Here is a 15,520-nt window from a genome sequence, read left to right as displayed (position 1 = left end):
GGCTCCTGCTGCTGTTAATCAAATCCAATGACGCGGGGGCAAAGTCATACACTCAGCGGTTATGGACGCAGAGTGTATGACACGGGAGTGCACCCGCAAGGGAACCCTCTCAGAAGAGAGCTTCCCAGAGGGGGGTTTCTATTGCTGGGAGGAGCCGAGAGAGCTGCTGTGGAACCCCAGAACAGGAGGATCGGGGCCACTCAAAACAAACTGCACAGTGGAGGCAAGTATGACATGTTTGTTATTAAAAATAATTAGATATATATATTTTAACCTAGTGTCACTGTAAGAACACCTGAGCAGTTGGACCGTCCGAATGACCCTGGACCCACTTTCTGCAAAGATTTTGGCCACACACACAAACTGGCTGCAGCTAATCATCCAGTTTGTATGCAGCCATAGCACAGAGTGTTTGATGCGTCCAGAGATGCCATTTAGGCTCCTCGGAATGTAGCAGACTATCTGCGGTTGTCAATGTAGCCTTAGGGGTGTTGGACACAAATCACTGTGTTATATTACAAGCACAATTGTTTTTTTTTTGTTTGTTTTTTTTAAAAGAAGTGCAGAATAATTATTGTGTAATGCAGAGCTTGACCAATCTAATCACCAGGTTGTAATGAAGACTGGATAAAGTAATCTACTGAAGGAAAGTCTGGCCATAAACCAGGTTGTAATGAAGACTGGATAAAGTAATCTACTGAAGGAAAGTCTGGCCATAAACCAGGTTGTAATGAAGACTGGATAAAGTAATCTACTGAAGGAAAGTCTGGCCATAAACCAGGTTGTAATGAAGACTGGATAAAGTAATCTACTGAAGGAAAGTCTAGCCATAAACCAGGTTGAGCATCCTTTAAACTTATCTCTAGCCAAACTCAACTTGCACTCTTTTCTACTCCAATGAACTGTGGGTGAGATAGAATTGAACCAACTTATCGTAGAAAAAAGGTTCAGCTAGAGAGGAGTCTGGAGGATACTTGAGTTCTTCTCCATCAGGCAGGAGTTGGGCCTCGTTCACACGGATGTATCTACATGCACACACGTGTCTACACATGGGATTCACAGACCATTGAATCAGATATACCCATTCATGTAAACTGCAGCGACCTCATCGACACAGTGGTTCCAATTTGACAGCCACACAGGTGTTAGTCCCCAAACACAGACAGTGTGACTTGTACGACTAATTTTGAGTGATTCAGCGGGAATTGGAAGAAAATGAAGTCATTAATTTTACGGCCCTATATTTTCACAAATGAAGTGTCTAACTGGCATCTATTACAAGCATGCGATACCTTGCTGAAAGGGTTAAGCAATTACTGCCTTAGGATAGAACTACTTTGTTGGATGTTCTGAACAAAAACGGAGAAAGTACAATAGGACAAACTGACACTTCGGGCTGAACGGCTACATTAGACTGGAGGAACTTGTTATGAACAAGGGGGGGGTTGGATGGGGACAAACTGTCCAGCACTTACATGCAAACTAGGAACTTGCATTAAAATGCAAGATTAAAGCTTTCTAACAACTAAACAGAGACCCAAAGATGAAAACAAAAGCACAGCCCTGTACTAGAGAACACAAACATCCTCCCTCTAGTCTGAAAAGTTGCCCATCACAGAGCTTACGCTTAGTAAACAAAGATAACACTGCATTAGTCATCTGTTCTTCTGTTCTTGCAGCTAAAGCCTAATACACACAGCTAGTTTTTCCTCATTCAAACCCACTGGGCTGAATGAAAAAAAAAATACCTGAGGCGTTCGCTGCACTAACTATGCAATGTTAGTACAGCGACCTCCCTGCTGAGATACTCTGTTCTATTAAGGGGACTACCCCCCCCCCCCAGAACACAACGATCAGCGCTCACAGCCTCTGGCTACCATTGCTGATCAGATGCTGATTGGCTGCAGGATTTCCAGCACGCCCTACAACGTTAGGCTGGCTTCTGTCATACAGGCTGCTGTACACATGGGCTGGTTTCTGTTGGTGGCCCGTGTATACCATCCTATAAAGGGGTTGAAAAGGTTTAATTTTTTTTAAAATAACAAACATACCATACTTATCTCCACTGTGCTGTTCGTTTTGCACAGAGTGGCCCTGATCCTCGTCTTCTGGGATCCCTCGGCGGCTGTCTCGGCTCCTACACGCAATAGGTAACCCCCCTCTGGGAAGCGCTCTCCCAAGGGGGTTAGCTTGCAGGCATGCTTCCGTGTGATACAGTCCGTGGCCGTAGCCGCTGAGTGCATCACTCGTCCCCGCCCCGTCATTGATTTGATAAACAGCAGCAGGAGCCAATGGCTGTGCTGCCATCAATCATCAAATGAAGAGCCCACAACAGCTGGGTAAAAGCAACGCGGGATCGTGCCAATGGAGATTCGGGGCTCAGGTAAGTAAAACGGGGGCGGAGAGTGCTGGAAAACCAGCATTTGATGGATGCTTGCAGCCAATGGCTACAGCACTGATCTGTGTGTTCTGACGGGAGGGAGTCCCGGTGATCTGTCAATATGCTTCCGGCTAACAAAATGGTTCCTGTAAGGACTGCGCAGGCGCAATCCTTGCCGACGGAAATCTCCGAACCGCGGCTGGCATCCGGGGGGACGTGGAATTTGAGGAAAGTGGGCAGTCGGCCTTGCTTTGCTCGGACGGCTCGGCCTCCTGGCTCTTTTTTTAACATCCTCCAATCCACGGGGATGTTAAGGAATGAGCCTGGATGCCGGCCGAGGTTCGGAGATTTCCGTCGGCAAGGATTGCGCCTGAGCAGGCCTTACAGGAACCTTCTGGATAGGGGAACCATAACGACAAGTCACCGGCATCTCTTCTGAAAGGGCTGAATGTTTGTGTGCTTTGCAGGAAAGTATACAATGTTGCGTGCGATCCTGCAACGCACACGTGTGAATGTAGCCTTACTTCTATCGGAGATACAAAAGATTAGAAGTTTATTACTCATGTTAGGATAGTGGGTGAGAGGAGGCAAATCATTGCTTTATATGCACGTTATAAGTTTTCTTGATACATTAAGTTGTACGCAAAACAATATTTACAATACACATGTGATTTATTTATCAAACATTTCTGAGGGAAAAATATATAATGAGACTCATCTAGAAAACACATGAACAGCCACAATCTCAGACAAATGATGAAGAATAACTCATCCTCATACCAGAGACCAGACACACACTTCATTCACAGCGTCATGATCATAAATGTGCCATAAATGTCCCCGGCCCTGGCAATCCAGAGGTTAAAGAGCATGAACTTCACTTTACAGCCACATTGTTAGGATGTCATTAAACATGTCACCATCCCCTATTAATATGACACATCATCTTCATTATCCCAACTCATCCTGTACATAGAACGCTTCCCTATATATTGCAGAGATGTACCGCACGTGTTTTGTTCTTCTAAGTAAGACATGTCCTTTTAATAAGCCAATGGGGGAGGATTTCCATCTGTCAAATGTGACATCACAGAGGATCTCCTAAAACATTCCAACTTTATTAGAAGACACACAGTATGAATGTACACTGCAGTGTCCTCCCTCTGCCGTGAGAACAATCCTAAGGCCCTATTCACACCTGGGCACAGCAGACAAGTGATTTTTCCACCAACACGCAAAAGAACCTACAAAAATGTCCGACACGCTTGTGGTGCCATTTATGTTTAATAGCATCCCAAACACAGGCAGGAGTCACGTGTTGACACGCATTTTTTTATACGACAAAATGAAAAAATGCCGGCTCAGTGCCAACATGCTTTTCTGCATGCACGTTTTTGGTGCAGTCCAGTGCATTTCCCACGCTTTTTTCCTAACCTTAAATAAGGAAATGTCCATTCTAGTGTGTTTTTGGTGCATTTGATGCGTTTTAGGGCCAGTTCACACACCACATGAAGTCCAGTGCCTTTTTGTTCTGCATCAAAAAAAAACTACGTTAGACTTACCGGTAACGTTATTTCTACGAACCTTCCAGGACGGCACACCCGATGTAGGCCTGCCGTCCTGGAAGGTGATAGGAGAAAGTAGGTTATATGGTTTCTAATGGCTTAGTTCACAACATTGTGGTCAGTTCCATAAAAAAATAAGTAGAACCTGCTGCAGTAAAATGCATCAAAAATGCACTGGACCCTAGTACAGTAAAAAAAAAAAGAAAAATGTAAAAGGCACCTGGAATGCATCCGGAAACGCATTAAAATGCACTGCAACGCATTAAAAAACACGTATTCAGAAAACACATCTGAAACAGATCTGGAGTGCGTTTTGTGGTGTGAACCGGTCCTTAGGCCTGATTCACACCTAGGCATTTTTAGTGCTTTTTGCATTTTTGCACTACAGAACGTGTTCCATAGGAAACCATGTTAAATGGACTGTAGTGCAAATCTGCAAGATGCAAAAAACACTAAAAATGCATAGGTGTGAATCCAGTCTTGCAGCGTTCCAGGACAGTCCAGTGCAGGAAAAATGCAGCATGTTTGGGCCAAAAACGCATTTAAAGTACGCTATACGTTTTCCAATGGCATAAGTCGCACCAGTGCGGTCAGTTCCAGGGCTTTTCCGTTCCAGATAAAAAAAAAAGTAGAACATGCAGCATTTTTCCTGCACTGGACTATACTGGAACGCAGTAAAATGCACCAAAAAATGCACTGGAACACATAAAAAAAAATATATATATATATATATATATATATATATAATGCAATGCACCATAGTATAGTGGGGGAAAAAAACAGGAAGAAAGAAAAAGTACCTGGAATGCATCCGGAAACGCATCAAAAAACACTTTCTGGTACGAACCATCCCTTCTACCTTTTTTCCCTGGAACTGGAACGCAATGGACTGCATGTGATGTGAACTAGCCCGAACATGCTGCATTTTTCCTGCACTGAAACGCTGTAAAACGCATTAAAAACGCATCAGGAACTGATCTGGAGTGCGCCTTTGTGGTGTGAACCAGCCCTTCTACTTTTTTTTTTTTCCTGGGACTGGAACGCACTGGAATTGCAAGCACTGGTGTGAACTAGGCCATTGAAAGTCATTTAACCTACCTTGATGCAGAAAAAAACACGCACTGGACTGCATGTGGTGTGAACTGCCCCCCTCAGCTTGTTTTAGGAGCAAAGTGAGGCAAATTCAAATGAATAATGCTGTTCCAAAAATTAGCTTTGAAAATGCACAAAAAGATGCACTAAAAACACGACACGGCGGCATCGCTAAGGTGGGAACAGGGCCTGGTAAGGGTGACCATGGAGGGAACTTATAACTGTACTATACTACTGGACATCTTAGGCTCAATGCACAGCTATGCGTTTTTTTGGCGCTTTTTTTCAGAAACACACTACAGTCCATTTACCATGGATACTTATGGGACACGTTCACATATAGGCTTTTTTTCAGCCGCTGCGTTTTCAGAAAGGGTCATGGACTTTTTTTTTTTTAACTCAAGACTGTGCTTTTTTGGTTTAATAAACTACAATGGAGAAACTGCAGAAAAGCATGTAGTGCATTTCCCTGCGATTTGCATTTTTTAATCTGCCCAACAAACTGTCCAAAAAAACAAAACAAAGCATAAAAAAAAAATACCGTACAGAAAAAAAAAAAAAAAAATCACGCGTGCAAAAATGCAAAATGCACAGCAGAATACATACCGGTAGGTGTGAATCGAGCCTTAAAGCAGAATTAATGCAATGTCTTTTCTGTAATGAAATTCACCTACCTGCCTTCCCTCAGCGTTCCTCAACATGTAAACTGAGAAGAGCAGCTCCACTTTCATTGGCTGGCCCGATCCCCCGTGTACCCTCATCCTGTGCCAGCCAATGAACACCATGCACAAGAAGATGCTAGCGATGGAGAGGGACAGCGACCGGTTTTATTTTAAGCCCATAACACACATTATAAACTGACTGATTGAAACCCACTTTATGATGGCCACACACGCTTCAATAAATGATCGATTTAAACTGATCTTTAGACGACAACCCATTAGATCCATATGCTGCACACAGGAATTTTGATTGATACTTTAGATACAATCCCAAGTTACAATCGTATGTTATCAATCGCTTTGCCATTTCCACTGCGTCATCTCATCATCTGACCAATCACAATAGGGTCGTATTTATGAACAAAGTATCTTATTGATACTCATCAAAGCCAAATGATTGATCATTTTCTGCCCGGGCCAATCGACTGATCAAAATGAAGTCTAAATCGATCGGAATGGAAGTTATGGCTTTTAATTGTTTGTAGATTAGATCGTTTTGATTAAAAAACACAAAAATCAAAGCATGGCTGGACACCATTAGACCTACCAACATCTATATAGAGCAAGGGCCTGCATAAACGGATACAAATTGATCGGATAGTTTAGGCAGGTTGTTATATTGCATCGTTTTGGTAAATCTTGTACAGACTATAAAGCCTCGCACACACGATCGGACTTTCCGACAAGAATTGTGCGATGACAGGCCGTTTTCGAAAAATCCAACCGTTTGTATTCGCCATCGGACAATTGTTGTTGAATTTTCCGCCAACAAATGTGTCTTGTCGGATTTTCCCATCGCGTGTACACAAGTCCTTTGAACAAAAACCCAAGATACAAACACGCACGCTCAGAAGCAATGCTTACCATAACACAACATTAGCAGAAGTTGCCCAAAGGTTGGCGCTACCAAGCTGGAAAAAAAAAACACGTTGTTTCGTGATTGTTGGCTGACAATTCTTTGCCGTTCGTATGCAAGACAAGTTCACGGCCAACGCCCTTCGGACAAAAGTCCTACGCTTTGTCCGCAGAAAATGCGATCGCGTGTACAAGGCTTAAAAAGTGTATGGTAGTCATTAGAAAAATTGTTACTACTGGATTGATGCCAATTAATCCTACAGTATAAATGTGTATACTGATACTATAACTGATACTACTATACTATAATTGATTATATATACACACACACAGACACATATACTATACTAATTGATACTTCTATACTATAATTGATTATGTATACTAATACTATAATAAAATTATACTAATTGATACTACTAGACAAATTAGTTGACTAATGAACATGCGTCTGCTGTGCAGCTGAACTGGCTACCAAAAATCAATATGGAGACCACCAGGGCTAGTGCCAGGGAAATAGGGGCATGGCACAATCACAGTACATAATATATGATATAGGGCAGGGGTGCCAAACCAGTGGCCCGCAACCTCTTGCTATGGAATGGAATACTGTTATTAAAGGTCAGTTTATTACTAAAATCACAGTGTATATACTGTATGGTCATATCTGTTCTGGGCTGCTTTCAAACTAATCCACAGATGCAGAGCAATGCACTTGCGGGTTACCTGAACTGAGCCATAGACTTCTGTTAATAACTGCGAGTTTGGTGAGCTTTCTGAAAGTGTACCAAATCTGCAGAATATAATAGAAGTCTATTGCAAAGTGCAAAAAAGCCAAAAGGTACATTGCGTTGCACCCGCAGTGCGGGTAAACCACATTGCATCAGTGTGAAAGCAGTCATGGGCCCCTTTTCACATGGTCAGTCTGACCCAATTAGACCCTCCATTTAACTCTAAGGAGTGACAGATGTAAACCGACTTGTGTCCTACCTCCAATCTGATCCGGCTGTGTCCGTGTCTGCTCTGCATATGCAGAGCGGACACGGACCTGCCATCCGCCCGCTCCGCTGATTGTGGCCCATGACCAGTTACCAAGTCGCTCTCGTGCTTCAAAAGGTTGGGCACCCCTGATATGGGGGAAAAGGCCCCCCAAAAGCATGGCACAGCCAACCTGTGCTCCATGTGAACAGATGTATAAAGTATCCTCAGAGCAGGTCTGGTAGCACGTTGGCCACCCCAACCACACAAGGCCCACTGAGCTCAAAGTGTGAAGTGGCCAATTACATGAGAAGCGATGACCTTGGACTACTACTTGTGAACACGATTCATTGTTTTGCTTCCAATAAATAATAATTATAATCAGCAGAGCCCGAACTTTGTAAACAGTAATAACACCACACATTGATGCCCTGAAGCGCCCATTACGTCCAAAAGGAGATGTTCAGTTGCATGAAACCCAACATTGGCCAAACCCAAAACCTTATTTTGGTTTTAGCCCAGGTTCACACCGAGCGCGGGAAAAGACGAGGAAACGATAAAAACACAAAATTTCTTCTCTATTTGACGGATAGCAGACAGAACAGCAATTTATAGGAAATCACCCAATTTCTTCTCTTTTTAGGAAGGATAAGGCAGAACAGGATATAAAATAAAACTCACACAATTTCTTGACAGGTATCGGGCAGAACAGATGAGGATAAAAAATAATCTCATTTCATGTCTACTTGATGGGTATCAGGCAAATTTTTGAAAAATCCCCCCCTTCCCATTTGACAGATATCAAGACAATACAGGAAATAACAAAAACACCACCTTACTATTTAATGAGCATCTAACAGAACAGGAAGTTAGAGAAAAATCACCTCACATCTTGTCTATTTGATGAATGTCAGGCAGGACAGGAAGTAAGGCAAAATCCCCCCTCCATGTTCTTTTGACAGCTTGGAACATAGAACACTTGATTTTAAATCTTGTTGACAGATGTCAAGGAACCCTGCTCATTGTTTCCTATAGTGCGGTCATTAGAAGCATACAGAACTATTTGCTGTATATGGAAATGACGCTGTATACTGTACAGAACCATTTGCTGTATATGAAAATGACGCTGTATACTGTACAGAAATATTTGCTGTATATGGAAATGATGCTGTATACTGAACCAAACTATTTGCTGTATACTGTATATGGAACAGAACTATTTGCTGTATATGAAAATAACGCAGTATACTGTATGATGAACAGAACTATTTGCTGTATACTGTATATGGAAATGACGCTGTATATGGAAATGACGCTGTATACTGTATATAAAAATTTACTGACAGTTTGTAAAAATCTGTGTTTTTTTTTTTTTTTTACAACTGCCAGTAAATATCAGGGGCTGATATTTTCATGCTGTGTTGACTTTTTAAGTGTAAATCAAGCAAATCACTTTGTTATTAGGGATTGTCAGTGTTTCCATATCAGGTTTATACCATTTAAATATTTCACTGTTAGTTTTCAATAGGAGTTCTGTAACTTCTGAGGTTGGCAGTAAAAAATGTGCTCTGCCAGCAAATTTTCCATGTTTTGTCAGTAGAAAAATGCTGCGGGAGGTTGGCCACCCTGCTGTATATTGTACAGAACTATTTGCTGTATATGGAAATGACGCTGTATATTGAACAGAACAACCACCATATTAATCGGCATATAACACACACTTTCAATTTAAGAGGGAAGTTTCAGGGAAAAAAAAAAAATTAATTAAAGAACTTTGAAGCAAAATAAGGGTCAGTGCCCATCTGCAGCCTCCAAATTGCTCATCAATGCCAATCTGTAGCTTCGCCATTGCCCATCAATGCAGCCTGATCAATGCCCATTTGCAGCCTCCCCATTGCCATGAATGCAGCCTGATCAATGCCCATTTGCAGCCTCCCCATTGCCATGAATGCATCCTGATCAATGCCCATTTGCAGCCTCCCCATTGCCATGAATGCATCCTGATCAATGCCCATTTGCAGCCTCCCCATTGCCATGAATGCATCCTGATCAATGCCCATCTCAGGAAGAGGGGTGGGATGAGCACCGTCAGATTACATACAGCGAGAAATTTACTCAGTGGCCTACTTAATACAAAATCCCACCTCCTGGACCGGCTTCTATAATAGACAGAACACTGGTCCAATGCCGGCCCAGGAGACGAGACTTTGTATTAAAGAGGCCGCTGAGTAAACAGGAGATTCTCGCTGTATGTGATCTGACGGCGCTCGTCCCGCCCCCCTCCCCATTCTCTCCGAGGCAACCCAAATTGCAGTATCGGCGTATAACACGCACACACTATATGCAACCGATTTGCAGGGTGAAAAAGTGAGTGTTATACGCCAATAAATAAGGTATTTGCTGTATATGGAAATGACGCTGTATACTGTACAGAACTATTTGCTGTATAGTGTATATGGAAATTACGCTGTATACTGTATATTGAACATATACTTTTTGCTGTATACGGAAAGGACGCTGTATACTGTATATTGAACATAACTATTTGCTGTATACTTTATATGGAAATGACGGTGTATACTGTATATTGAACATATACTATTTGCTGTACACTGTATATGGAAAGGACGCTGTATACTGTACATAATTATTTGCTGTATACTGTATATGGAAATACGCTGTATACGGTTTATTGAACATATACTATTTGCTGTATATGGAAATGACGCTGTATACTGTACAGAACTATTTGCTGTATACTGTATATGGAAATGCCGCTGTACACTGAACATATACTATTTGCTGTATACTGTACAGAACTATTTGCTGTATACTGTATATGGAAATGCTGCTGTATACTGAACATATACTATTTGCTGTATATGGAAATGATGCTGTATACTGTACAGAACCATTTGCTGTATACTGTATATGGAAATGCCGCTGTATACTGTACAGAACTATTTGCTGTATACTGTATATGGAAATGCTGCTGTATACTGAACATATACTATTTGCTGTATACGGAAATGCCGCTGTATAATGTACAGAACTATGTGCTGTATACTGTATATGGAAAGGACGCTGTACACTGAACATATACTATTTGCTGTATACTGTATATGGAAATGCCGCTGTATACTGTACAGAACTATTTGCTGTATAAGGAAATGACGCTGTATACTGTACAGAACTATTTGCTGTATACTGTATATGGAAATGCCGCTGTACACTGAACATATACTATTTGCTGTATACTGTACAGAACTTTTTGCTGTATACGGAAATTCCGCTGTATACTGTATAGAACTGTATACTGTATATGGAAATACGCTGTATACTGAACATATACTATATATGGAATACAGTGTGAATGAGCCTTAAAAGCTGACAGAAGTTCTTTTCTTCTCCGCAAAGAAAGTTTTAGCTGGTACAAGATTTGCAGCCATGGCGGAAGCGTTACCCCTTCACCCTCCGGCTCACAGACACAGCATTATACCAGTATACATTTCTCCTGTAGAAGAATTTTCCATCGGTCACACCAAATGCTTTCCGTATGGAAATGTAAAGGAACTAGATAAACAATAAAGGTGGAGAAATCAGAGGAGGGGAATAAACAGGAACATGCACGGGTCCCACACAAGGAGCATTTGTTTGGCCAGAGATCCATTCTCTGCACAAAAGAAATATTTTGCTCTTGATGAACGGCTGTAGATCTCTCCTGCGCGGAGTCTGCCATGGATTACAGTCATTTGTGCAAACTCAGCAATCCTGGCCGCAGAAACTCCACTACAAGGCAGACATGACCCCGGTTACAGAAAAAAAAAAACTTACTAAATTACAAGCTCCTAGTCCTTCCACCCCCACAGCAAGGCTTCTGGTGTGTCGCCCAAAACATGGAAATGAAAAGCGGTCTGATCAATTTCCAGTCTCTGATCTTACATGTAATGAAATTATAGAGAATTACAGTTTTTCTAACAAGTTTACGTCTGGAATTATTGTGCTGAATGTACTAGGGCTGACTTAGGAGAACATGGGGATGCTGTCAGGAACAGCCAATCAGGCTTTAGCTACCATCCTGTAACTTGCAGCGGCACGTTGGTACCTGGATTGCGATTGGCCTCCTCAGGCTACAGTTCCTATACAAACAGTTTGTATTGGAGGCCAGCTCCCAAAGCATATTTATTTTATGTTGCAGATAACAAGTATTTGGCAGCACTATTAGCATGCAGTTTGCAGCAATCAGCGGTCAAGACCGGTGTCTCTTAAAAAAAAAAAAAAAAAATATTCACACTATACTTATTCACATCTAATTTTTGTCTAATGCCTGCAGAGATGTGTTATTCAACACAGGCTCAATGTAAAGGCACATAGGGGGAGGATAACTAAAACTGGTGGTGCGCGCAGAATCTGGTGCAGCTGTGCATAGTAACTAGGGCTGTCCCGATACCACTTTTTTAGGACCGAGTACAAGTACCGATACTTTTTTTCAAGTAGTCGCCGATACCGAATACCGATACTTTTTTTAAATGTGTCCCCAAATGCAGCCATGTCCCCCACATATGCAGCCATGTCCCTCTAGCCATGTCCCTCACATATGCAGCCATGTCCCTCTAGCCATGTCCCTCACATATGCAGCCATGTCCCCCACATATGCAGCCATGTCCCTCTAGCCATGTCCCTCACATATGCAGCCATGTCCCTCTAGCCATGTCCCTCACATATGCAGCCATGTCCCTCACATATGCAGCCATGTCCCTCTAGCCATGTCCCTCACATATGCAGCAATGTCCCTCTAGCCATGTCCCTCACATATGCAGCAATGTCCCTCTAGCCATGTCCCTCACATATGCAGCCATGTCCCTCTAGCCATGTCCCTCACATATGCAACCATGTCCCTCACATATGCAGCAATGTCCCTCTAGCCATGTCCCTCACATATGCAGCAATGTCCCTCTAGCCATGTCCCTTGATGCGGCGGCAAACAGGTTCCACCTGTTTTTAGAGTGCAACATGTTCCCAATGCTGCAAATGCTTCCCCCCCCCCCCCCCTTTGTGACAGCATTTTTGGGGAGAAGTTCCCTGTACTAACTGTTACTTTTTGAAAAGAGTGTGGCCGTGCGGGCCTCTGTGAATGGGAGCGGGGCCTCTGAGAATGGGAGCGGGGCCTCTGAGAATGGGAGCGGGGCCTCTGAGAATGGGAGCGGGGCCTCTGTGAATGGGAGCGGGGCCTCTGTGAATGGGAGCGGGGCCTCTGTGAATGGGAGCGGGGCCTCTGTGAATGGGAGCGGGGCCTCTGTGAATGGGAGCGGGGCCTCTGTGAATGAATGGCCTACAACTACCGACAGCCTTTGCGGATGTCGTCTTGTACTTCTCAATGAACTACCATGGTGCTGTCAAGTTCTGTAGTAGTGGCATCAGCAATCACTGATGCAATGCTTTCCAGGCTCCTAAATTATATTAAAAAAAAAATTTACCTGCAAAAAAAAAAAAAAAAGGCCATTTATTTAAGTGAACTTATCCTTTAAGCTTCCATTCACACTTGTGAGATTTGTTATGCGGCTTTGGACTTCAACATCACATGACAAGTTGCAGCCCATTCTTTTTAATGGAGCCTGTTCAAATCGGTGCAACTTAGGCTGGGTTTACACAGATGCGAATTGGATGCGTAGGTTTCTCAAAGGAGCCAGTTCCTACATCTCCATGGCGGCCGCATAGCGGATTGAACAAAGGTCCTGTGTGTCTTTGGCTAAGTTTCAGGTCCGAATTCAGGCAAAAATTCGGGCCAGATTGCTCCCTGAAAACGGGGGACGCATTGGACCCCCACTGTGAAGCGTGTCTGCACACAGTGTGAGCCCAGCCTCAATGTCGCAGCGACATTTGTGCGACTTGATGAAACTTAGATCCAGTGAGTGCATAATTGAGTCGCACTGGAAATCATGCGACTTTGGAGTCCTGCTAGTGTAAATGGAGCCTAATGGCCCATACACACGATCCGAATACGGGACGAAAACGATCGTCCAAGGAAGAATCGTACGATTTTCACATCGTGTGTACACGACTTTGGAGAGCCTATCACTACACGAAAATTTTCTTCGTACGTTGCCAGATCGTTCAGTCAGTATAGTTGTCATCCAAAAAAATATGAGAATTTTCGTGACTTTAATAACCTATTGAATTTTTACTTGCGACTATTGAGCGAAAAAAGTCATACGATCTGTTGTACAATATTCGTGTGTACAGGCCATTATTGTCAAAGCTTAATTGAACAAGCGGAAGTTAGGAGCCCATAAGTTACAATGCACAGCTGCACCAGTTTTAATAAATATCCCACTATGTGCTTTGCTCACTTTGTTGTGCTGCTGTGTGAAATTTATTTATATATATATATATATATATATATATATATATATATATATATATATATATATATATATATATATATATATATATATATATATATACACACACACAAAGTCTTCATTTTTTACACAACAAAAATGTGCATTAATCACATATGAATAAAATAATCATAATAAAAAAAAAAAAAAAAAAAAAATTATAAAATGTTAGAATTTGGACCCTTGATGTGGCCTGCATATTAAAAAATAAATAATAAAAAATAAATAAAATAAAATGTAAAAACACAATTTGATACGCAGTAAAAATACACAGTTTATTTTTCCGCTCTGCATATTAAAAAAATAAATAAAAAATAAAATGTAAAAACACAATTTGATATGCAGTAAAAATACGCAGTTTATTTTTTCGCTCTGCACAGCGACCTGCGTTATTTTTCCCCCGCACCAAACCAACGCAAGCAAGGGTTCAAAACACAATGCTGCGTAGATGCGCGTTGTGGGAAAAACACAACATGTCTACATTTTAATGCAACGCAAATAAACGCAGCCCAGTTGAAAGTCAAGAAATAAGAAAATAAAGTGTTGCTGGCAGTCTGACCCTTCCAGTGACCTGTTGATTCACATCGGCTCACAACACGCAAAGAGATGCAACTCAGCGCGCATGCACATCAAGATGCGTGCGTTTTCGATGCGTTGCGGTGAGGTATTTTGGGGGACCCATGGGGTTGGGAAAATATTAGAGAAACTTAGTATACAAGTGTAAAATAAGTAAAGTAGACTGAGCTGGGGGGTGAGCACAGAAAGGAGTACAGCCAGCCGATCTATAGCAGAGGGATTGTATTCTACTACCCAGAGCAAGTTATAGGGCAGCTGCTGCAGAACCTCTTGTCAGACCCATCAGCAGTGGAGTGAGTGCTGGCTCTCCTAGTCTGATGACCTCTGCACTTGTACCATGTTATTGCCCCGGCTGCCTCTCATTAGAAAGTCAGAGTGCTGCGAGAAGTGTGATGAGGAGGAAGAAATAAAACACTTACATAGGAGGAGGGGGAGGGGGGGTCACTTCCCAGCGTGGAGGCTCCGATAATCCGCACAGTCCCCGGACACTGACCCCAGGAGCTCACACTCCACAGCGATCTCCTCTCTGCCTGTGCTCCTGCAGCAGGGACAAGCTCACACCCCCCTGTCTCCTCCCCACTGGCCGAGCCGCGGGACACGCCCTCTCCCGGGGAGTCATTCGCTGATCACCCAGTGAAGGGGCCCCGCCAGGGTTTGAGCGACCGGCGACTGCATGGGGGGCCGTCCATGGGAGTCCTGAGTGACATCAACAAAACTCCAATAGGGAAAGAAGCCACTAATAGGGCATTACTAGGGGCACTTTACCCCATTAGAAGGGGCACTTTTTTTTGTTTGTTTTAATTGAAGTGAAATTAACTACTTTCCACCCAGTCCAATTGTGATATTTCTCTCATAAGTAAAAATCATCACTTGTTTGCTAGAACATTACTCAGGACCCCCAAAACATTATATATATATATCTTTTTTGTATGTATATTAGCAAAGACTTTA

The 15,520-nt window shown here is 42.6% G+C and overlaps 1 protein-coding gene across 1 annotated transcript in view; it reads right to left on the bottom strand.

The window, feature by feature from the left end:
* Window positions 1-15,129, bottom strand: part of LZTS2 (leucine zipper tumor suppressor 2) — a 237,343-nt gene extending 222,214 nt beyond the window's left edge. The window contains exon 1 of the mRNA XM_040361905.1: window positions 14,989-15,129. The gene's annotated coding sequence lies outside the window, so the exon portion shown is untranslated. The remainder of the gene's footprint in view (window positions 1-14,988) is intronic.
* Window positions 15,130-15,520: the final 391 nt, after the last annotated feature.

Source organism: Rana temporaria, chromosome 8, assembly GCF_905171775.1.
Source record: "Rana temporaria chromosome 8, aRanTem1.1, whole genome shotgun sequence".
Lineage (NCBI taxonomy): Eukaryota > Metazoa > Chordata > Amphibia > Anura > Ranidae > Rana > Rana temporaria.
Note: the sequence above shows the minus strand (reverse complement) of the source record. Positions and strands in the feature narration are given on the sequence as shown.